The sequence below is a fragment of the Bos javanicus genome, chromosome 24 (assembly GCF_032452875.1).
Source record: "Bos javanicus breed banteng chromosome 24, ARS-OSU_banteng_1.0, whole genome shotgun sequence".
In the NCBI taxonomy this organism is placed as follows: Eukaryota; Metazoa; Chordata; class Mammalia; order Artiodactyla; family Bovidae; genus Bos; species Bos javanicus.
Window position 1 is genome coordinate 12,817,875 of NC_083891.1, and position 25,646 is coordinate 12,843,520.

General features: G+C 37.6%; 1 long non-coding RNA gene across 1 annotated transcript; it reads left to right on the forward strand.

The window, feature by feature from the left end:
• Window positions 1-7,963: 7,963 nt before the first annotated feature.
• Window positions 7,964-24,640, forward strand: LOC133237488 (uncharacterized). Its single transcript, XR_009733211.1, has 2 exons — window positions 7,964-8,900; window positions 24,505-24,640. It is a non-coding gene; the product is annotated as an uncharacterized LOC133237488 (long non-coding RNA).
• Window positions 24,641-25,646: the final 1,006 nt, after the last annotated feature.

The following is a 25,646-nucleotide window of genomic DNA, read 5'->3' on the forward strand; positions in this document are numbered from 1 at the left end:
TCAAATATTCAAAAACCCAAGTGAATTATTTAAGATTTTTTAGTCCATTTTATGGAGAAGGCAATGGCACCCCACTCCAGTGCTCTTGCCTGGAAAATCCCATGAACCGAGGAGCCTGGTAGGCTGCAGTCCATGGGGTCGAGAAGAGTCGGACATGACTGAGTGACTTCACTTTCACTTTTCACTGTCATGCATTGGAGAAGGAAATGGCAACCCACTCCAGTGTTCTTGCCTGGAGAATCCCAGGGACGGGGAGCCTGCTGGGCTGCCTTCTATGGGGTCGCACAGAGTCGGACACGACCGAAACGACTTAGCAGCAGCAGCAGCAGCAGCAGCAACAGTCCATTTTATGGATGAGGGCACTGAGACATTAAATAATTTGTCCAAAGAGTGGAGCCTAAATCTTTTATTTTTAAATATCATTTTCATTCCTCAGTAGCATGCTATAGTGCAGAAGGCAATGACAACCCACTCCAGTACTCTTGCCTGGAAAATCCCATGGGCAGAGGAGCCTGGTAGGCTGCAGTCCATGGGGTCGCGAAGAGTCAGACAAGACTAAAGCGACTTAGTAGCAGCAGCAGCAGCAGCATGCTACAGAAAATATATTTTAAGGTATATTCTTTTCAGATGTGAAGAATAACCTCATTTTCCAAAGAATCAAGGTCTTTTTCACTTGGCATTTCTTTCTGAATGTGTTGTAAAGAAATTCCACTTATGTGTTTAACATCTTGCATGTTTAATTTAGCACACTCAAAAAACAGTAGCCACAGTGAATCAGCTCCTTGTCAGCTGAAAACATCCTACCAAAGTCTTCCACTTCCTACTATAAGTACACTCCAGTCTTCTATCTGTTTACTCCCAAAATCTTGTAGTCTTCTAAATGTCTTTCAATCTCTCACACACAAACGTCCATTCCCAGGTCCTTGCACAATGTCATACATTCTGAGTATTCAATCAGCATGTGTTAAATAGCAGAAATCAGGTCCTCTAATGTTAAAAGCAAACTTTCTGAAATTGTGCTCAATATTTATGAGTTCTGCCTCTTTTAATCAAAATTCCTTAATTTCTATGGAAGTTCTGGATTCTATGAAGTGAAGGAAAATAGACCTAGAGTGTAGGATTTTATTACATCATCTATCTATCTATCTGTATATATATATATATTCTCCCATGCTAAGTCACTTCAGTCGTGTCCGACTCTGTGCAACCCATAGACGGCAGCCCATCAGGCTCCCCCGTCCCTGAGATTCTCCAGGCAAGAACACTGGAGTGGGTTGCCATTTCCTTCTCCAATGCATGACAGTGAAAAGTGAAAGTGAAGTTGCTCAGTCGTGTCTTACTCTTCGAGACCCCATGGACTTTGCAGCCTACTAGGCTCCTCCCATGGGATTTTCCAGGCAAGAGTACTGGAGTGGGGTGCTATCGCCTTCTCCCATAGTAGATGACAGAAGCTAGTCATATCATTGTTTCCTCAATATGCTAGCTTATTTCCAACCTCCTTCTGGAATGTCTTTTGTAATATATTTAACAATGTAATTTTGGGGCATTTACAGAGCCTAAGTCCTTAACATCATCAGGAAGATTGATTGGTAAAGGAATGTGTAAAAGTAGATGAAAATTTTTGGACTGATTTTCCCTTTTATCTATTTTTTAAAAAATCCAGGAATCCCCAACTGGAAAGGGAAAAAAAGCACCAGCTAGGGAAAAGAAGAAAAGAAAGAAAGAAACAAAAACTTTCTTTCCTGAATCTTAAGCATAACATACTCTCAGAAATTGTGCCAGATCTTTGGAACATGACTGCCATCTACTCTAAATTGACAATTTCCCCTTTGCGATGAAAGTGAAAAGGTGACATCTGACCGGGGTACACTAGCAGCAAAGTGGGATAACAAAGAAATGCTATGCAGGAAACAGAAGAAAATTCCTTTTTTTGTTGTGCGATTTGAAATAATTTTGAAGAAATAAAAATGTTATCAAGAGCATGGAATGTTCCATATAGATTTACAAATCAACAGAGAAAGTTTAGGTCTGTGAGCTTAATGGTGGCTAATGCAGAGATCTCCCCTTTACTGTGAAGAATGGCCACTTCCTACTGTGGTATCCTGCAGTCCTGAAAGTCGCAAGAGTAGCACAAACCTGCAAGGCTATTTAACATAATCTCATGCTTTAAACAACATATGAATGATAAAGCTTTAAGACTTTGCAGATATCATATAAATTTAGTTAATGTAATATCCTCACTTAACAGATAATAAGACTGATGAGGTGTCTGGCAAATAACTGTCAGCAGTGCAACCTACAGACAAATCAGAATAGTATATACCACTTCACAGAGGTGGTTTTAGCACACAGGCAATGCACAGAAAACAAGTAGTTTTCTAGTACTTCGTGTTCAGACTGTCTGAAAAAAAACTTATATATTGCCATTTGCATTTCACAAGAAAAAACTATCACAAAGAAAGAAATTGGCCTTGTGGATAGTTTAGTTTAAGGTAGAGTCAGAGGCTTAGAAAAGGATGCATTTTTAAGAATCTGAATTCAGATTTCCTGGCCAGTTGAAGATCAGATGAGTTTTTGACACTTTATGAAAGTGAGTATTGAAGAGTTCTAGAAAATAACGCAGAAAAACTAAGAAAGAAAGTATCATATTTCGTTGGCTAGTTTTGTAAAATTTCATTTTGCTTCACCTCATCTCTAATGGGCTATTATCTTTCTGGCCACACAAATTAAGGATGACAACTGTTATTACTCTAGGTCATAATTGGTAGTCATTGCCCTCAAATACTTCTGGTTCCAGCATTTTCAGTTCTCCCATATCTCCATTTCCAACCAAGAGGTTCCAAAGAACATTACTCACATGCGCACAAGTGCACTGTTTTCAACACTGGCAATTTCTCCCACTCAGTAGACAACTTTGCTTCTTGTGGTGATGCTCTGGACTCCAGTAATGCTTCAGTAAAGTTACAATGAGCTTCCTGCTGCAACTTCCCTAGCACTGCAGACAATACTCACATTGCAACCAATAAATTTTCTTTCTGTCTGAAGCTGCTACCCTGGTCCAGACCACCAGCATTTCCACTTAGCATTGTGCTGTTCTCCAGGGCCTGAAGGTCATCCTGAAAACCTCTCTTCCATAGAATTTGGGAGATTTCCCCATCAATTAAATTTGTGTCAAATTATTAGAGTCCTAGAGATTTTCCCTCTCATGCTGCCAAATAGAGATAATTATTTTCAGAATCCTTCCACTTTTCACTGTGCTATTTGGCTTTGGCAATGGATTACATGTGACATAATTCAGGGATAAGCTCAAAGCTACTGCAGTGGAAAGTAAATTGAATAAATTCTGCTCTGTGGTATTAACAATCTTCCATATACCTGACACGTTACCCTTGGATTAACCTAATAAGATAGATTTATCTCTTTTTGGGTGAATGGTCTCCTGTATGATTCTATGATATTATGTAGAAAGGACACTAGCAGGACCCTTGTAAGACACCTATCTGAATCCATGCATCCCTAAATCCCAGGGTAAGTAGCCCCAGTTTTTGGCTAGGTAGTTTCCTGTTGGCTGTAATATTGGGAGAGTGGGTCAGATGACCTCCATGGCTCTCCCATCATTAAAGCACTGGCTACAAATTAAATATTTGCCATAAGTAGCATGGTGACATCATGAGCCATCAAAATGCCTATCTCTGAGAAACTAAAGTAGCACTCTGTGATTTTGAAATTGCTCAGATATATAGATCAACATAATCTGGTCATAAAGAGATCCAGGATATTTCGAAAGTAGCAAATATAACTGTGTACTGGTAAAATGCTTTGGAGGCTAGTGGTGTGCCAAAAAAGAAATGAAAATTTATTTCAAATAAAACAAATTATTAGAAAGAGATTATATAATGTAACTGATAGGATAGAGATAAAACATGTTTATAGCCCTCCAAAAAAAAAAAAAAGAAAGAAAAAAAGTCATATGTAAAAGACCTAAGATGCAGGGTAGAATGTGTTGCATGTTATAAAATTGATATAATGTAAGATGGGACAATAGAAAATGGGGAGAGAAATTATAATTTAAAAAAGCATGAATTTAGGACAACTGAAAAGTGCAAGATAGCATTGAAAAGAAAACCTGGGAATAATGAGTTGAAAGTACAACTGGCAACAGACGTCAGGTAGTTTTATTTTTATTTTCAGATCAGATGGCATGCTATTCAAATTATGCATATTTATTGAAATTTATTCCATAAAATTAAAAATATGCATAATACTCTAAGAATACTAAAGAACTTTGAAAAAAATGAATTAGCCAACATTTAATTACTGTGGGGGAAGAAATTCATGTTGCGTTTTTTGAAGTATCTGTGAACATATTTCTGTTATATTTATTGAAAAGATGCTGTTTCTAGGTATTTTAAAGCAAAAATTTCATATTATTAATACTGTCACATTTCATCATCAGAATTATAGCTTTCTGAAACTTTTGTTCTCTATTATTATTATCTTTGAGCAGGTAATCTTGCTGTATTGGTGACACCGTTATTACATATAAGCATCTTTCCTGTTGTAGAAGTTTTTCATTCCATTACCCCCAGTTCTCGTCAACTTCAGAAAATCACCTCTAATCACTTAGATAGGATTCTTAATGACTTAGAGGCAGCTTGGCATAGCTGGAAAATGTGTAGATTTTGCCAGCTGACAGCTCATGTTTGGAACTTTCTTTCTCAATTATTGAGCAAGTTGTTCTGAAACTTGCTTTCCTCCTCTATAAAATAGTGTGATAAATAGCTACTGTGCCAGTCTTCATGAGAAAATCATGAAAAATCTTAGATACTCATTAATTGGAAGAAATTAAGGTTTTAGCTCAAGATTTGAGTCTGCCTTCTCCTATACTGTAATCATCAGGCCTGTCAGATACTAGCTGCCACTGGAGAATTTTCACAGCTGTCAGTTACCCTTTCATTTTTCTCATAGAACATGTATGCTTAAAACCAAGATCAAGAATAGATAGCACATAACTAAGGCCATTTGCCTTGCTTTGGTTCATGCTTTTATTTGGGCCTATACATATGAATGGGTCTTCCCTGGTAGCTCAGATAGTAAAGAATCTGCCTGCAATATGGGAGATCTGGGTTTGATCCCTGGGTCAGGAAGATGCCCTGGAGAAGGGAATGGCAACCCACTCCAGTATTCTGGCCTGGAAAACCCCATAGACAGAGGAGCCTGTTTATTTACAGTCCATGAGATCACAAAGAGTCGGCCACGACTGAGTGACTTACACACATACATACACACACACACACACATACCCATACATGAGAATAACCTGGGACCATCAGTACTGTAACCAGTGTCCCTATCTGTCTTATCTCCTTTGACTATAGTATATTTTTCCTTTTCATATTTCAGATAAAAACTTCTAAAATTCATAGATTATGTTCTTAGCATATCTTTATTATGTTTTATTTTTCTTGATTCAACATCAGCACACTTGCTCATATCCTGTATTTTATGGTTTCTTCTACTATGGCCCTTCTCAGACACTAATGTAGGATGTCTAGAGTCTTATAAGTTAAATCACAAACTTGTACATTTAGAGTCTGTTTAGACCATTCAATATAATTTAGTCCTGTTTCCATCTGGGAATGGATCTAATGGAGATGTAGAATACTGGAAGCTGAGCATTCCTACCACCTTTTCCATCTGAGAACAGCCTAAAAAACCCAAGAAATATTCACAGAGGTTGATTTGTGTCTCACTCAGCAGCCTCAGGATTGCAGATCATTTGAATAAGAAATTTTTCCAAGATTGAGATCCTGATCCTAGGGGGCTCATCAATATCCATAATGTCAAAATGAAACTACAACTGTGATATGTCTACCATACAGATATTGGATCTAGTTTTTACTGAGACCTCAATGAAAATAACTCTGACTTTATGTTGACCCTTTGCAGTATGGATTGTAGCTTGACAGGCTCTTCTGTCCATGGGGATTCTCCAGGCAAGAATGTTGGAGTGGGCTGCCATCCCTCCTCCAGGATATCTTCCCTACTCAGGGATTAAACCTGTGTCTCTTATGTTTCCTGTATTGGCAGGTGGGTTTTCACCACTAGCACTACCTGGGAAGCCCTTGATGCCATATAATTGCTCATAAGAGCTTCTATGACCTTCTGTGTTACTGTAGTACCAATTGTAGATTCTCCTCTTTATTACTAACTTTATTTGGGCTATCTGTCTCTCGCTTTTTTTTTTTTTCCTATTTCTTTAGCTTTTTGATTGTTTTATTTCTGTTTTCATCTTTATCCAGGCAGTTTTTGATCATCTCTTTGATTTTTTATGTGATCCTTTATTAACATGACTCCATATGTTTGTGTTTTTTGCATTTTTTTTTCTTTTAGTCGATTGCTAGTCTCATACTATTGTGGTCAGAAAAGATGCTTGATATTATTTCAATCTTAAACTTACTGAGACTAGTTTTCTGAACAGCCATGTGATCTATTCTAGAGAATATTTCATGGTCTCTTGAATAGAATGTGTTCTCTGATGCTGTTAGATTGAATATTCTATAGGTATGTATTAATTTTGTCTATGATAATACATCGATTAAGACCATTGTTTCCTTATTGATTTCCTGCGTGGATGATTTGTCCACTGAGGTAGTGGGGACTTACAGTCCCCTGTGCTATTCTGTTACCGTCATCTCCCCCATTTTTTTTTTTTTTTCTAGCATTCGCTTTTTGAATTTAGATATTCCTACATTGGTTGCATATATACTTAAAAATGTTACATCTTCTTGTTGAATGATCTATTTATCAATATGGAATGATCTTTGTCTCTTGGTGCATTTTCTCTTTTAAAGTTTGTTTTGTCTGATTTAAGTATTGCTACCTCAGCCTACTTTTTGTTTCTATTTGCATGAAGTCTCTTTTTATCAGCTGCACACTTTCAAACTCTGTTTCCTTAGATGTAAAATGAGTTTCTTTTTTTTTTTAATTTTATTTTATTTTTAAACTTTACAATATTGTATTAGTTTTGCCAAATATCAAAATGAATAGGATGCATATATATGTCTTTAAAAAAAATATGTTCAGGTACTCTATGTGTTTCAATTGGAGCATTTGTTCATTAATATTTAAAGTAATTAGTGATAGGTATGTACTTACTTACATTTTGTTCATTAATTTTTTCTTTGCAATTCTTTTTTGTTCCTTTCTTCTCCTTTGCTCTATTTTAGTTCTATGTTTGGATTCCTTTTCCTTTCTTTATCTGGATCTATAATAGGTTTTTGCTTTGTGGCTTACCATGAAGATATTAAGAAGAGATGGCAAGAATACACAGAAGAACTGTACAAAAAAGATCTTCACGACCCAGATAATCACAATGGTTTGATCACTGACCTAGAGCCAGACATCCGGGAATGTGAAGGCAAGTGGGCCTTAGAAAACATCACTACAAACAAAGCTAGTGGAGGTAATGGAATTCCAGTTGAACTATTCCAAATCCTGAAAGATGATGCTGTGAAAGTGCTGCACTCAATATGCCAGCAAATTTGGAAAACTCAGCAGTGGCCACAGGACTGTAAAAGGTCAGTTTTCATTCCAATCCCAAAGAAAGGCAATTCCAAAGAATGCTCAAACTGCCGCACAATTGCACTCATCTCCCACGCTAGTAAAGTAATGCTCAAAATTCTCCAAGCCAGGCTTCAGCAATATGTGAACCGTGAACTTCCTGATGTTCAAGCTGGTTTTAGAAAAGGCGGAAGAACCAGAGATCAAATTGCCAACATCCACTGGATCATAGAAAAAGCAAAAGAGTTCCAGAAAAACATCTATTTCTGCTTTATTGACTATGCCAAAGCCTTTGACTGTGTGGATCACAATAAACTGTGGAAAATTCTTCAAGAGATGGGAATACCAGACCACCTGATCTGCCTCTTGAGAAATCTATATGCAGGTCAGGAAGCAACAGTTAGCAGTGGACATGGAACAACAGACTGGTTCCAAATAGGAAAAGGAGTCCGTCAAGGCTGTATATTGTCATCCTGTTTATTTAACTTCTATGCAGAGTACATCATGAGAAACACTGGACTGGAAGAAACACAAGCTGGAATCAAGATTGCCGGGAGAAATATCAATAACCTCAGATATGCAGATGACACCACCCTTATGGCAGAAAGTGAAGAGGAACTCAAAAGCCTCTTGATGAAAGTGAAAGTGGAGAGTGAAAAAGTTGGCTTAAAGCTCAACATTCAGAAAACGAAGATCATGGCATCTGGTCCCATCATTTCATGGGAAATAGATAGGGAAACAGTGGAAACAGTGTCAGACTTTATTTTTCTGGGCTCCAAAATCACTGCAGATGGAGACCACAGCCATGAAATTAAAAGACGCTTACTCCATGGAAGGAAAGTTATGTCCAGCCTAGATAGCATATTCAAAAGCAGAGACGTTACTTTGCTAACAAAGGTCCATCTAGTCAAGACTATGGTTTTTCCTGTGGTCATGTATGGATGTGAGAGTTGGACTGTGAAGAAGGCTGAGGGCCAAAGAATTGATGCTTTTGAACTGTGGTGTTGGAGAAGACTCTTGAGAGTCCCTTGGACTGCAAGGAGGTCCAACCAGTCCATTTTGAAGGAGATCAGCCCTAGGATTTCTTTGGAAGGAATGATGCTAAAGCTGAAACTCCAGTACTTTGGCCACCTCATGCGAAGAGTTGACTCATTGGAAAAGACTCTGATGCTGGGAGGGATTGGGGGCAGGAGGAGAAGGGGATGACAGAGGATGAGATGGCTGGATTGCATCACTGACTCAATGGATGTGAGTCTCAGTGAACTCCGGGAGTTGGTGATGGACAGGGAGGCCTGGCGTGCTGCGATTCATGGGCTCGCAAAGAGTCAGACATATCAGTGATTGATCTGATCTGATCTGATGATGATACATATAGTTTTAGCTTGAAGAATCCTCAAGTTCAAACAAAGTTTAATTACCATACATATTTACTCCCCCTACTGACTTTCAATGTTTTTGATTACATGTTTGAAAATTCTTTTTTTTTTATATCCCTTAACCACTTATTTTGGATACAGGGAATTTTACTTTTATATTTTAACTTTCTTACATGCTTTATAACAGATTAAATTACTACCTTTACTGGATGTTTACCCTTACCAGTGATATTTTTCCCTTTACATTTTCCAGATTTCTAATTGTGGCTTTTTCTTTTCTGCTTATGAGAGTGTCTAAAACATTTCTTTTAAAGCTGGTTTAGTGGTGGTCAGAATCTGCCTGCAGTGCAGGAGACCCTGGTTCAAGACCCCGGATTGGAAACATCCCCTGGAGAAGCAAATGGCAAACAAACCACTCCAGTATCTGTGCATGGAAAATCCCATGGACAGAGGAGCCTGGTGGGCTGCAGACCTTGGGATTGCAGAGTTGGGCACAACTGAGAGACTAACATTTTAGTGGTGGTGAACTATTTAGCTTCTGCTGGTTGGTAAACAACTCTTTCTATTCTTCAGTCCTAAATGATAACTTTACCAGGTAGAATACTCTTGACTGTGTTTTTTTTTTTTTTTTCCTTTCAGTATTTTGAATGTATCATACCACTTCCTTCTGGCCAGAAAACTTTCTGCTGAAACATCAGCTGATGGTGTTATGAGAATTTCTTAGTATGTAAAGTTGCTTTTCTCTTGCTGCTTTTAAAATTTTATTATTTTTAATTGGAGGATAATAGCAATATTGTGTTGCTTTCTGCCATAAATCATCATGAATCAGACATATGTCCTCTACCCCTTGAACTACCCTCCCAACTCCAACCACAGTTAACCCCTCTAGGTTGTTACAGAGCACCAGATTTGAGCTACCTGCATCATACAGCAAATTCCCACTGGCTATCTATTTTATATATGGTAATGTATATGTTGCAATACTACTCTCTCAATTCATCCCACCTACTCCTTTCCCCACTGTATCCATAAGCTTATTCCTTGTGTTTATTGTCCTGCGAATAGGTTAATCAATATCATCATTCTAGCTTCCATATATATGTGTTAATATATATTTGTTTTTCTCTTTCTGACTTACTTCACTTTGTGTAATAGGCTTTAGATTTATTCACCTCATTAAAGTGGACTGAAGTGCATTCCTTTTTATAGCTGAGTAATATTCCATTGTATATGTGTATTACATCTTTTTTATCCATTAATCTATTGATGAATCTCTAGATTGCCTTCATGTCCTAGCCATTGGAAAGAGTGCAGAGAAGAACTTTGGGGTACCTGTCTTTTTCAACTCTGATTTTCTCAGGATATATGCTCAGTAGTGGAAATGTTGTATCATATGGTAGCTCTATTTTCAGTTTTTTTAAGGAACCTCCATACTGTTCTCCATAATGACTGTACCAATTTACAGTCACACCAACAGTGCAAGAGGGTTCCTGTTTCTCCACACCCTCTTCAGCATTTATTGTTTGTAGATTTGTTGATACTGGCCATTCTGACTGCCATGAAATGATATCTCATTGTATATTTGATTTTCATTTCTCTAATAATGAGCCATACTGACATTTTTTCATGTGTCTATAAGCCATCTGTATGTCTTCTTTACAGAAATGTCTATTTAGGTCTTCAGCCCACTTTTTGATTGGATTGCTTGTGTTTCTGGTATTGAGCTGCATGAGCTGACTCTATATTTTGGAGATTAATCTTTGTCAGTTCATTCATTTGCTATTAGTTTCTTCCATTCTGAGGGTTGTCTTTTCACCTTGCTTATAGTTTCCTTCACTGTGCAAAAGCTTTCCAGTTTAATTAAGACTATTTGTTTATTTTTGTTTTTATTTCCATTACTCTAGGAGGTGAATCAAAGAGGATCTTGCTGTGATTTATGTCAAAGAGGATTCTCAATATGTTTTCCTCTTAGAGTTTTATAGTTTTTGGTCCTACATTAAGTTCCTTAATCCATTTTTAGTTTATTTTTGTGTATGTTGTGAGAAAGTATTCTAATTTCAGCCTTTTGCATGTAGCTATTCAGTATTTCCAGCAACACTGGGAATTGAATAGAGTGTCTTTTCTCCATTGCACATTCTTGCCTTCTTTGTCAAAGATAAGTTGCCCATAGATGCATGGATTTATCTACAGGCTTTCTATCCTGTTCCATTGGTCTATATTTCTGTTTTTGTACCAGTACCATGCTGTCTTTATGACTGTCACTTTGTAGTATATCCTGAAGTCTAGAAGATTGATTCCTCCAGTTCCATTCTTCTTTCTCAAGATTGCTTTGGATGTTAGTGGTCTTTTGTGTTTCCATGCAAACTTTGAAATTATTTGTTCTAGTTCTATGAAAAATGCCATTGGTAGTTTGCTAGTGATTGAAGTGAATTTGTAGATTGCTCTGGTGAGTATATTAAACCTAGACAACATATTAAGAAGCAGAGATATTTGTTTGCCAACAAAGGTCCATCTAGTCAGAGCTATGTTTTTTCCAGTAATCAGGTATGGGTGTAAGAGTTGGAACATAGAGAAAGCTGAGCACCAAAGAATTGATGCTTTTGAACTGTGGTGTTGGAGAAGACTCTTGAGAGTCTCTTGGACAGGAAGGAGATCAAACCAGTCATTCTTGAGGGAAATCAGTCCTGAATATTCATTGGAAGGACTGATGCTGAAGCTGAAGCTCTAATACTTTGGCCACCTGATGAGAAAAACTGACTCATAGAAAAAGACCCTGATGCTGGGAAAGATTGAAGCCAGGAGGAGGAGATGATAGGGAATAAGACAGTTGGATGGCATCACTGACTTGAAAGACATGAGTTTGAGCAAGCTCCCATGAGTTGGTGATGGACAGGGAAGCCTGGCATGCTGCAGTACATGGGGTCCCAAAGAATCAGAGATGACTGAGCAACTGAACTTTGATAGTATAATTTTTTTTACAATTTTGATTATTTCATTCCAAGAACATGGTATATCTTTCCATCTATGTCATCTTTGATTACTCTCATTAGTGGTTTATAGTCTTCTGCATACAGATCTTTTGTCTCTTTAGGTAAATTTATTCCACAGTATTTTATTCCTTTTGTTGTCATGGTGAATGGAATTGTTTCCTTAATTTCTCTTTCTGATTTTTCATTGTTAGTGCCTAGAAATGTTAGGGATTTCTGGGTACTAATTATATATCCTGTGACTTTACTATATTCATTGATTAGCTCTAGTAATTTTCTGGTGGCATCCTTAGGATTTTTTATGTATAGTATTGTGTCCTTTGCAAGCACTGAGAGTTTTACTTCTTTTCCAATCTGGATTCCTTTTATTTCTTTATCTTCTCTGCTTGCTGTGTCTAGGACTCCTAAACTATGTTGATATATAATAGTGGTGAGAGTGGGCACCCTTGTCTTTTTCCTGATTATAGAGAAAATGCTTGCAGGTTTTCACCATTTTTTGCTGTGTGTTTGTTATATATGGACTTTATTATGTTGAAGTATGTTCATTCTATGCCTACTTTGTGGCCTACTCAGTTGCGTCTGACTCTGTGCGACTCCATGGACTGTAGTTCATGGAGTTCTCCAGGCCAGCATACTGGAGTGGATAGCTTTTCCCTTCTCCAGGGGATCTTCCCAATCCAGGGATCGAACCCAGGTCTTCTGCATCACAGGCGGATTCTTTACCAGCTGGGCCTCAAGGGAAGCCCACTTTCTGGAGACTTTTAATCAAAATTGAGTCCTGAATTTTGTCAAAAGCTTTCCCTGCATCTATTGAGATGATCATATGGTTTTTTATCTTTCAGTTTGTTAATATGGTATATCACATTGATTGATTTGTGTATATTGAAGAATCTTTGCATCCCTGGGATAAAGCCCACTTGATCATGATGTATGAACTTTTCAGTGTGCTGTTGGATTCTGTTTGCTGGAATTTTGTTGAGGATTTTTGCATCTCCATTCAACAGTGATATTGGCCTGTAATTTTTTTTTTTTTTTTGGTAGCATCTTTGTCTGGTTTTTGTTTCAGTGTGATGGTGGCCTCATAGAATGAATTTGAGTTCTCCTTCCTCAGCGGTTTTTTTGGAGGAGTTTGAGCAGGACAGGTGTTAACTCTTCTCTAAACTTTTGGTAGAATTTGCCTGTGAAGCCATCTGGCCCTGGAATTTTGTCTGTTGGAAGATTTTTGATTATAGTTTTGATTTCTGTTCTTATAATTCACATTGTCCATTCACATTTTCTACGTCTTCCTGGTTCAGTTTTGGAAGGTTATACTTTTCTAAGAATTTGTCCGTTTCTTCCAAGTTGTCCATTTTATTGGCATATAGTTTCTTATAGTAGTCTCTTATGACCCTTTGCATTTCTGTGTTGTCTGTTGTAATGTCTCCTTTTTCATTTATAATTTTATTGATTTGAGTCTTCTCCCCTTTTTTCTTGAGTCTGGTTAACAGTTTCTCAGTTTATTTATCTTCTCAAAGAACCAGCTTTTATATTTACTGATCTTTGCTATTGCCTCCTTTATATTTTTTTCATTTATTATTATTATTATTATTTTGCACAGATCTTTATGATTTCATTCCTTCTACTAAAGTTGAGTTTTGTTTTTTTTTTCTCTTTTTCTTGTAGCTTTAGGCGTAAGATGAGGTTGTGTATTTGTTATTTCTCTTGCTTTTGAGGTAGGCTTGTATTGCAATAAACTTCCCTCTTAGCATCACTTTTATTGCATCTCATAGGTTTTGAATTGTATTGTTTTCATTGTCATTTGTTTATAGATGTATTTTTATTTTCTTTTTTATTTCTTCAGTGATCTGTTTGGTATTCAGAAGTGTATTGTTTAGGCTTATGTGTTTGTTTTTATTTTTTATTTTTCTTTGTAGTTGCTATCTAATCTTTCAGTGTTATTGTCAGAAAAGATGCTTGAAATGATTTCAAATTTTTTAAAACTTAGCAAGGTTTGATTTATGGCCCAAGCTGTGATCTATCCTGGAGAATGTTACATGTGCACTTGAGAAAGAAAGAAAGAAAGAAAGAAAGAAAGAAAGAAAGAAAGTAAGAAAGAAAGAAAGAAAGAAATCTACTGTTTTTGGATGAAATGTCTTGTTAGATCTACCTGGTCCAAGATATCATTTAAAGCTTGTGTTTCCTTATTCATTTTCTATCTGAATGATCTGTCCATCAGTGTGAGTGATGTATTAAAGTCCCCCATTATTGTGTTACTTTCAATTTTGTCTTATGTATTGAGGTGATCCTATGTTGGGTGCATGTATATTTATAATGACTATATCTTCTTCTCGGGTTTATCCCTTGATCATTATAGTGTCCATTGTCTCTTGTAATGGTCTTTATTTTAAATTTATTTAAATTTAAACTTATTTATTTTAATTGGAGGCTAATTACTTTATAATACTGTATTGGTTTTGCCATACATCAACATGAATCTGCTACAGGTATATATGAATCTGCTACAGATGTTCCCCATCTGAACCCCACAACCACCTCCCTCCCCATACCATCCCTCTGGGTCATCCCAGTGCACCAGCCCCAAGCATCCTGTATCCTGCATTGAACCTGGACTGGTGATTCATTTCTTATATGATATTATACATGTTTCAATGCCATTCTCCCAAATCATCCCACCCTCGCCCTCTCCCACAGAGTCCAAAAGACTGTTCTATACATATGTTTCTCTTTTGCTATCTCACATACAGGGTTATCATTACCATCTTTCTAAATTCCATATATATGCGTTAGTATACTGTATTGGTGTTTTTCTTTCTGGCTTACTTCACTCTGTATAATAGGCTCCAGTTTCATCCACCTCATTAGAACTGATTCAAATGTATTCTTTTTAATGGCTGAGTAATACTCCATTGTGTATATGTACCACAGCTTTCTTATCCATTCATCTGCTGATGGACATCTAGGTTGTTTCCATGTCCTGGGCTATTATAAACAGTGTTGCGATGAACAATGGGGTACACGTGTCTCTTTCAATTCTGGTTTCCTCAGTGTGTATGCCCAGCAGTGGGATTGCTGGGTCATAAGGCAGTTCTATTTCCAGTTTTTTAAGGAAGCTCCACACTGTTCTCCATAGTGGCTGTACTAGTTTTCATTCCCACCAACAGCATAAGAGGGTTCCCTTTTCTCCACACCCTCTCCAGCATTTATTACTTGTAGACTTTTGGATCGCAGCCATTCTGACTGGCGTGAAATGGTACCTCATTGTGGTTTTGATTTGCATTTCTCTGATAATGAGTGATGTTGAGCATCTTTTCATGTGTTTGTTAGTCATCTGTATGTCTTCTTTGGAGAAATGTCTGTTTAGATATTTGGCCCATTTTTTGATTGGGTCATTTATTTTTCTGGAATTGAGCTGCAGGAGTTGCTTGTATATTTTTGAGATTAGTTGTTTGTCAGTTTCTTCATTTGCTATTATTTTCTCCCATTCTGAAGGCTGTCTTTTCACCTTGCTTATAGTTTCCTTTGTTGTGCAGAAGCTTTTAAGTTTAATTAGGCCCCATTTGTTTATTTTTGCTTTGATTTCCAATATTTTGGGAGGTGGGTCATAGAGGATCCTGCTGTGATGTATATCGGAGAGTGTTTTGCCTAGGTTCTCCTCCAGGAGTTTTATAGTTTCTTACATTTAGATCTTTAATCCATTTTGAGTTAATTTTTGTGTATGGTGTTAGAAAGTGTTCTAGTTTCATTCTTTTACAAGTGGTTGACCAGTTTTCCTAGCACCACTTGTTAAAGAGATTGACTTTAATCCATTGTATATTCTTGCCTCCTTTGTCAAAGATAAGGTGTCCATATGTGCGTGGATTTATCTCTGGGCTTTCTATTTTGTTCCATTGATCTATATTTCTGTCTTTGTGTCAGTACCATATTGTCTTGATGACTGTGGCTTTGTAGTAGAACCTGAAGTCAGGCAGGTTGATTCCTCCAGTTCCATTCTTTTTTCTCAAGATTGCTTTGGCTATTCGAGGTTTTTTGTATTTCCATACAAATTGTGAAATTATTTGTCCTAGCTCTGTGAAAGATACTGTTGGTAGCTTGATAGGGATTGCATTGAGTCTATAGATTGCTTTGGGTAGTGTACTCATTTTCACTATACTGATTCTTCCGATCCATGAACATGGTATATTTCTCCATTTATTAGTGTCCTCTTTTATTTCTTTCACCAGTGTTTTATAGTTTTCTATATATAGGTCTTTAGTTTCTTTAGGTAGATATATTCCTAAGTATTTTATTATTTTCATTGCAATGGTGAATGGAATGTGATATGAGTATTTCTACTTCCACTTTCTTGTGATTTCTATTTGCATGGAATATATTTTTCCAACCCCTCACTTTGAGTCTTTATGTGTTCCTAGGTCTGAGGTGGGTATGTATGTATGTATGTGTGTGTGTGTGTATGTATATATATATATATATATATATATATATATATATATATAGTCTTTTAAATTTATCCAGTCAGCCAATCTGTGGCCTTTGGTTAGAACATATATTACACTTACATTTAAAGTAATTATTGATATATATGATCCTATTACAATTTATTTTATTATTTTGGGGTTGTTTTATAAGGCCTTTTCTTTCTCTAGTGTTTCCTCTCTAGACAAGTTCCTTTAGTATTTGTTATAGAGCTGGTTGAGTAATGGGCAATTCTCTTAACTTTTGCTTATGTAAAAAGCTTTTGATTTCTCCTTCCAATCTGAATGTGATCCTTTCTGAGAGAGAAATCTTGGTTGTGGCTTTTTTTTTTTTTCCTTCCTTTCATCATTTTAAGTATATTCTGCCATTCCTTTCTCTCCTCCAGGGTTTCTGTTGAAAGATGAGCTGTTAGCCTTATGGGGTTCTCCTTATATGTTATTTGTTCCTTTTCACTTGCTACTTTACTTATTTGTGTTTAATATTTGTTCATTTGATTAATATGTGTCATGGCATGTTTCTCCTTGGGTTTATCCTATATGGGAATCTCTGGCTTTCTTGGGCTTGAGAACTATTTACTTTCCCACTTTAGAGAATTTTTCAATTACTTCTGCCACTTTTCAGTCACTCAGCATGTCTGACTCTTTGCTACCCTACAGACTACAGCACACCAGGTTTCCCTGTCCTTCTCTACCTTTTGGAGTTTGCACAAACTCATGTCTATTGAATTGGTGATGCCATCCAACCATTTTATCCTCTGTCACACCCTTCTCCTCTTGCCTTCAATCTTTTCCAGATCAGGGTCTTTTCCAATGGTTGGCTTTTCACATTAAGTGGCCAAAGTATTGGAGCTTCAGCTTCAGCATCAGTCCTTCCAATGAATATGCAGGGTTGACTTTCTTTAGGATTGACTAGTTTGATCTTGCAGTCCAAGGGACTCTCAAGAGTCTTCTGCAACACCATAATTCAAAAGCATCAATTCTTTAGGGCTCAGATTCCTCTATGGTCCAACTCTCACATCTGTACATGACTATTGGAAAAACCATAGCTTTGACTATACTGACCTTTGTTGACAAAGTGATGTCTCTACACTTTATAATCTCTTCAAATATATCCTCATAGCTTGTCTTTTTTTCTTGTTCTTCTGCAATCCCTATGTTTCAAATATTAATGCACTTAATGTTGTGCCAGAAGTCTCTGAGACTACCCTCTTTTCTTTTTATTCTATGTTCTTTATTCTGTTTTGTTTCAGTTATTTCTACCATTCTTTCTTCCAGCTCACTTATCCATTGTTCTGCTTCGATTATTCTGTTATTATTCCCTCTAATGTATTTTTAATCTTAGTTATTGTGTTGTTCATTGTTGATTGTCTCTTCTTTAATTCTCCTAGTTTCTTGTTAAACATTTATTTTATTTTCTCAATCTGTGCCTCTAGTCTATTTATCTGTGCTTCCATCTTATTTCATCAACTTTACCATCATTACTTTGAATTATTTTTCAAGTGACTGCTTATTTCCTCTTCATTTGTTTGGTCTTGTGTATTTTCACCTTGTTCCTTCATCTGCTGCATGTTTCTATGCCTCTTCTTTTTTTAAAATTTACTGTGTTTGGAGTCTCCTGTCTGCAGGCTGGAAAGTCATAGTTCCTCTTAATTGTGGTGTCTGCTCCCCATGGGTGGGTTTGGGCCAGTGCCTTGTGAAACTTTCCTGGTTGGGGGTGCCTGTGTTCTGGTGGATGGAGCTGGATCTTGTCTCCCTGAAGGGAAATGCCAGTCTCAGTAGTTTGTTTTGGGTGTCTTGGTTTGGTATGTCTTTGGGAACTCTTTCTGCCAATGGGCAGGTTAAAGTCTTGACATGAAGCATCTTCCACTGGACCTTGCTGGCCTTTGGATGGGACTTGGTGTTAGTGTTGAGATGGAGGCCTTTGAGAATGCTTTCACCTATTAATGTTCCATAGGGTCGGGGAATTCTCTGGTGGTCCAAAGTCCTGTTCTCAGGTCTCCCATTTTGGAGGTTTAGGCCCAACCCTTTACTGTAACACCAAGTCTCCACAAGTCACATGGCAAAGAAGATAAAACTCCAAAACGAATGGTGAAACTCAACACTTAGCACTCAACAGCTCAGAACACTCAAAAATACTTGCATAATTACAATGAGAAAAGAATACAGAAAAAAGGATGAAAATAGGAGTCACAAAGAGAGCAATCAAAGCAAGAGTCAGACCTCTAAGTGAAAATGAATATTATTAACTCACAAAAATTTAAATTAAAAAACATGGCAAAAATGCATTTTAACTAAGAAATACTGTAAAATTATGAAAAAATAAAATGAATTAAAAAATTAGATGTTTAAAAAGGAAAAAAGTAGATTATAAAAGTAAAAAGTAAAGGAATAATAAAGAACACAGAAAAATATGAAAAAGAAAAATGTGGGGGTAGATATATAGACAGTGGTACTGAGAAGAATGTTGATGTAATTCCTCTGTTTTCCTGCTCCAGTTGATTTGCCTACTCAGAAAGTACTCCAATATCTGTAGGAAGGTCTCTGGACAAATTTTGGGCAGCGTGGAGTCAGCTCAGACACAGATCTTGCTTTATTCCAGCTTATACTTGCTCTCAAAGTCTACAAAGTGAAAGAAAAGTGAAGTCGCTCAGTCGTGTCTGACTCTTTGCGACCCCATGGACTGTAGCCTACCAGGCTTCTCCATCCATGTGATTTTCCAGGCAAGAATACTGGAGTGGGTTGCCATTTCCTTCTCTAGGAGATCTTCCTGACCCAGGGATTGAACCCAGGTCTCCCGCATTGTAGGCAGACGCTTTACCATCTGAGCCACCAGGGAAGTCCACAGTTGCCCATAAAGTCTACAGTCTCAGGCTAATTGTGGAGATTTAATCCACTGCACCTGCAGCTGCAAGGGTGAGTGCTCCTCCTTTTCTTGACTCTCACAGCCCCTGGTGTTCCCTTTTGGTTTGGGGCCTGCTTCAGCTTGTAGGTCACTCTTTGGTATCTATTCTCTGCCCGGACACAAGGGGATAAGAGTAGCACTTAATAGGGTTCACTAGCTCAGTTGGGTTTAGGAGAATGTGGGTTATGCAGACACAGTTGACATGTCTGGGGAGTGCCCACTGTGGTTGGGACCTGCAAGAGGTCACCATAGTCTGAGGCGGCTCATGCACTTCCCCAGGGGAGTTGGCCCTGCATTGTGGGACCCTTGTGGAGCCAAGCTGCTCAGGCTTCCAGGAAGATGTGGCAGTGATCCACCCCAGTTCACAGCTTGACAGTAGCTGCAAACCCTTGGGCTGGGACTACAGTGGCCCCCTGCCTTCCACCTCTGGCACTTATACTGGTTTCTCTATCCCTGGAGCTACAGATTGCAGCTATTTAACCCCCCTTCAACATTCACTAAGGTGGGGTCCTGTGTCTGTGAGCATGTGGATTCAGAGACTACCCCTGGGAATGATCTTTTGCCTCTCTGGTGGGCCCATACTTTTCCCTTGACTCCCTCAGTATCTTAATGGAAGTCAACCCAGTCCTTTCTCTGAGGTTTGAGTCCTGAAGCCTGAGCTCGGGTACCCAGCCCCCACTTAATGCAGGCATGTGAGCTGCTTCTCAGTTGGGAAGTGCTGTTCCACAACAATCTCTCTGGTGAGTGTCCTCAGCTTTGCCTTCAGAGCACCTGTCTCTGAACTCATTATTGCAGTTTCCTCTGAGGTTCTGAAGCTCCCCCATGACCCTGCCTGTGAGGGGGTTTCCTAGTGTGTGGAAACTTTTCCTCCTTCATGACTGCCTCCCCAGACTCAGGTCACCATTCTGAAATCTTTTGCCTCCCTTTTTATCTTTATCTTTCGCCCTACTTCATTCTGAAGAAACTGACTTGCCTTTTTGGAAGTCTACAGTCCTCTGCCAGTGTTCAGAATGTGTTCTGTAGGTGCTGTTCTGCATGCAGATGAGTTTTTGATGTATTTGTAAAGGGTAAGTTCTCCCTGTTTTATTCCTATACCATCTTGAAAGTCCTCTCTTGCTGCTTTTAAGATTCTGTTTTCCTTAATTTTTGCCATTTTCATTATAAGACACATTGGTTCAGACTTTTATGAGTTCATCTTGTTTGGGATTCTCTGTGGATGTGAATGTCTGTTTTTTTTCCTCAGGTTAGGGAAATTTTCAGCTATTATTGCTTCAGATAATTTCTCTACCTTTTTTCTCCTACTTTTCTCTTTCTGGGATCTCGATAATGTGAATATTAGTGTGTTTGATGTTACCCAAGATTTCTCTTAAAATAGCCATATTAAAAATCCCCATTCAGCTTGAGGGATTTCCACTAGTCATCTAATCTACTGTTGATTCTTTCTAGAGTATTTTTATGTCAGTTGTATTCCTCAGTTTCCTGTTTATATTTTCTAACTATGTGGAAATTTTCACTCTGTTCATCCATTCTTATGAATTCTGTGAGCACCTTCATGGTCATTACCTTGAACTTGTATCAGATAGATTGCTTGTGTGTATGTGTGTGCTCAGTCACTTCAGTCATGTCTGACTCTGTGCAACTCTGTAGACTATAGCCCACCAGGATCCTCTGTCCATGGGATTCTCCAGGCAAGAATACCAGAGTGGGTTGCCATGCCCTCCTCCAGGGGATTATCCTAACCCAGAGATTAAGCCCATGTCTCCTGAATCTCTGGTGCTGCAGATACATTCTTTACCCACTGAGCCACCTGGGAAGTGCAGATAGATTGCTTAGGCCTACTTTGTTTAGTTCTTTTTCTGAGGTTGTGTCTTATTCTTTTGTTTTGAACATATCATTCTGTCTCTTCATTTTGTGTAATTTTCTATGTTTAATTTTATGTAGTAATTAGGTCAGTTACTTTTCTCAATCTTAGAGAAAAGGCTTTATATAGGTGCTGTTCTGTAGGGCCCAACAGCATGCTCCCCTCTGATCAATAGCACATGTTCTGTAGTCCTCCTATGTGGGCTACATAAGCTCTTCTTTTGTGGTGGAACTGACTACTGTGGGCTTGCTGGTAGGTGGAGCTTCTCCCAGTACATTTAATCACAAGGTGTCTATGCTGGAGGGAAGTATAGGCATCTTACATTGTTGCTGGTATAGTCTGAGAAGATATCAGCCCACTGAAGGATGGAGTTGCATCCCCACATGACTTTCTACCTAGCTGAGGAAGACTTGGCAATGGTGTGAGTCTAATAAAGGGCCTGTCAGGTCTATTGTGGCTGTTGGTATAGCACTGGGGCCTAACATTCGTACTGGCCTGCTGCAAGGTGAGGCTGTGGCTCCATAGAGCTGTGTGCATGATCCAGGGGCTGGGTTATGATGCTGATACACTGATAGGTAGCACTGGATTCCCATATGACTGTCTACCTAGCCTGAGAGTCTTGGGACTGCTGAAGGCCTGATAGAGGGGTAGGAAGCAGTTGCATCCCTAGGGAAAATAAGCTAGAAGGAGAGTTACATAATGGTTCTGGTGTTATCATAGTAAAATGAGTTTTCCAAAATGGCTGCTGCCAGCATCTCCATCTTTAGAGAGAGTTCTAGTTATTTCCTGCTTATCTGGGAAATTCTCCAAGGAGTTTATCCTGGCTCCTTTCAAATTACTGCCTCTGTGCTAGGATTTGGAGATTGTGAGGTTTTGTGTGAGTCTTCTAAAAATGCAGTCTCTTTTTTGCTATAGCTCTCTAGCGCTCCCAAACATAAGCACAAGTGAGTTTTAAAGCCAGTTGTTGTAAGGTCTTACCTTACTGATGCAGAACCCCAAGCTGGGGAGCCCAACACAGGGTTCAGATCCTTTACTCCTTGTGTGTGGGGGGAGTATTATAATATTACCCCTGTTTGTGAGTCACCAACTTGAGGGTATAAATCTGATCCTGTCTCTTATCTTGTTGTAGTTCCTTCTTTATTACTTTAGTTGTGAAAAGGGCTTTTCTGATAGCTTTCAGGCTATTCTCATTGATAGTTTTTTATGAAAGTGGTTGTAATTTTGGAATGTCCTTGGGAAGACAGAAGTTCAGAGTCTTCCTAACTCTGCCATCTTGGCCCCACTCTGTAATATACTTGATTTGATTTAGTTCAGTTCCTAACCATATGCTGAGCAATAAACTACATGTTTAGTCCTGGAACATTTATAATGTATTGGTTCTCACCTGTACTAGAAGGGAAGCTAAGATGTACAGAATTAGCTAAAATGTAGTGTACATATTTTAAAGACTAGAAGAATGCAATAAATAAACTTAGATACATTGAAGAATGTGAGCTGTTATTTCCATCTGGGATTATCCAAGAATACAACAGAAAAGATGAAACTAAAATAAGTTTTATGTTACTGGAGAAAATTTGAAAAGTAGAAGTGACATTAGATTAGATTGAATGCCAGGACACTTCTAGAGACAGTGAGAGATATTCTGGGAAAGGTAGATTAGAGTTAGAGCACTGAAGAGTTGGAACACAAGGACAAGTACTCTGGACATCATTGAGTAGATGATGGAAACATTTGAGTTTGAGCATGGAGCTGACAGAATGTAAGCAGTACTAAGATGGACAAACTCACATTAGTCTATTGGAAAGACAGATTATGTGCAAAATAAAAATGGTGGCTAGTGTTTTCTCCTCTCATTATTATAGCTATTAGTTAAAACAATGCAACGTTTACAATGTGAGAAAGAGGCTTCAGGTAGATGACTTTGTGGTATGTCTGTAATAATATATTAATTCTCATATTATTACTTAATAACATCTATCATTTAACTGTGATATAAGATTTTTATTTTGTGTGTGTGTGTGTTTGTATCCTTTCAGTAGTCTCTGTTTCTTTCTTTCTAAATTCAATCCATCCCTTTAATGTCAGATCAGGATTCACCTGATTTTGGATTCCTATGAATCCCAAACTGGCTTTTTTAGCTCTTGTTATTTTCCACTGACTTGAATCCATTTTTCATTTCTGATCTAAAGCATGTAGATAAATAATATACTTATGTTCATATATTACTTGGTTAACATTTTTTAAAATTCATCTTGAATCTCTAGTCATATCTCATATCTTTGTATGTGTTGTTCTGTAATTTACCTCCTTTTTGTTTTGAGCATATGGCAGATACTGAGGAAATATGTACAGTAAATTATGGTAGTCCCTTTAGAATAATATGTATTTTCATTCTCCAACATTTGGAATTCAATTAGTCTGCACAGGTGGAACCTGAACAGGAGTCAAAGTGGATCCAGGGATGATTACATGCTCATAACTATAAAAAAAGAAGGCTTTGTGTTGTTCCGTCCTCATATTTAAGTTATTGGAATGCATATGTTTTAATCTATAAGAACTACAATAAGTCACAGAATAATTTATTTAGAAGCAAATAGACATCTCTCTCCCAACATTTAATGAACCCTGCCCCATAGAGTTTGAATAAGTATCATTTCCTTGGTTCTCAGTTGAATATTTTCCCTGTATTATAAATAGTTTAAAGATAGAGCTTCCACATATTCAGTCAGTTCTTTCCATTGTTTAGAAAAAGCGAGTCTATGTTTCTGATGTCCCAATTAATTCATTTTGATCACAGGTCCCATTTATACCAGAGTAGCGAAGTGTGTTATAAAGTGAGAATGTGATAAAATTTTGGAGATTTGATTTGGATTATAATGGTATTATCGAGTAAAACACGGATGGCAGGGTAGAAGAAGTGGGCCCCAGAGAGAGAGAACACGAGTGACTCAAGACTCACAGAACTTGTCAGTTGGAAACGCTCTTTCTGATTTTATTATATTGGCCCACTCCAAAGTTTTTGCAATGAGAAATGATATAAATATATGTCACAGAGGCCCTTTAGGATCAAAATCGTATCCTCTTTCATAAATGTTTTCTTCACAGATCAGTAGAAACATGCTTTGATTCATATTAGAATTTGTGGTTCAACTGCATTTTAATTATCTAACTTTAATTATCTAATTTGGAATTCAATTCTATCTTGCATTGTATCAGTTAATTTTCCACCAGAAAGTTACTTTGAACTCCTCAAAGATAATATTAATTAAGAATAGGATATTTTCACAGGTACCAATAAGTACTAATAAGTAACTCCAATCATGATGGTTTTCATTTTCTTCAGTGATGCTTGATGTCAGCATTTCTTCAATGATCTAAAACCAGAAGTTCCACTCAGTGATGCAGAAGACAGAAGAGAATTTTTTTCACATCATATCTAGATTGAAATATTCTTGAAATAAATGACTGTTTCTCATGTACTTATAATTCTTCAATGCTTAGTATTAATATGTGTTTTTGTATGCTTTAATGCTTAGTAATAATGTGTGTGTGTGCATCTGCTCAGTCGTGTCTGACTCTTTGCGACTCCATGTACTGTGGCCCACAAAGCTCCTCTGACCATGGAATTTTCCAGACAAGAATACTGGAATGGGTTGCCATTTCCTACTGCAGGGGATCTTCCCAACCCTGGGATTGAACCTGCATATCTTGCATCTCCTACATTGGCAGGCAGATACTTTATCACCGCAATACCTGAGAAGCTCTGATGCTTAGTATTAATAATTGTTATTTATTGAATTTTCACTCTGTGTTCAGGACTTTAACAACATATTAATCCCCATATCAATCTTGTGCTGTGCTCGGTCCCTTCATTTGTGTCAGGGCAATGATACTGGAGTCGGTTGCACTGTCCTCCTCTGTGGAATCTTCCCAACCCAGAGATAGAACCTGTGTCTGCTCTGTCTCCTGTGTTGCAGGCAGATTCTTCACCACTGAGCCACTTACAAAGATAAATCTTTCCCACTTTGGTTACAGATGAATACTCTAATGAATAAGATAGTTGAGCAATTTGTTCAAAAACTCAAAGCTAGTATGTGGTACAGTGGAATAAAAATTATCAGAGACTGTAAGGGTCTAAATCTTCCAACCTTTTCCTTTATATCACATACACAGAGTATCTCATTCCACAGAGAACAACTTAAATATTTATGTGGTAATCAGTATACTATATTAAGCTGAGGATCATGGGTAACAAAGGGACTCTAAAAGGAAACAGAAGGTATGATCAATTTCATAAATAATTTTGTGATAATAATTCTATATTTCATTTTTCAATATTCTCCAATGCATTCTTTAGATTCACATTAATTTCTTTTTTAAATTAATACTTTATATTAATAAATGTTATTATCTACACTTTACACCAAATGTTGCTGAGCCATAGAAAAAAATAACATGGAATTCATGACTTTTGGCCTTGGGAAA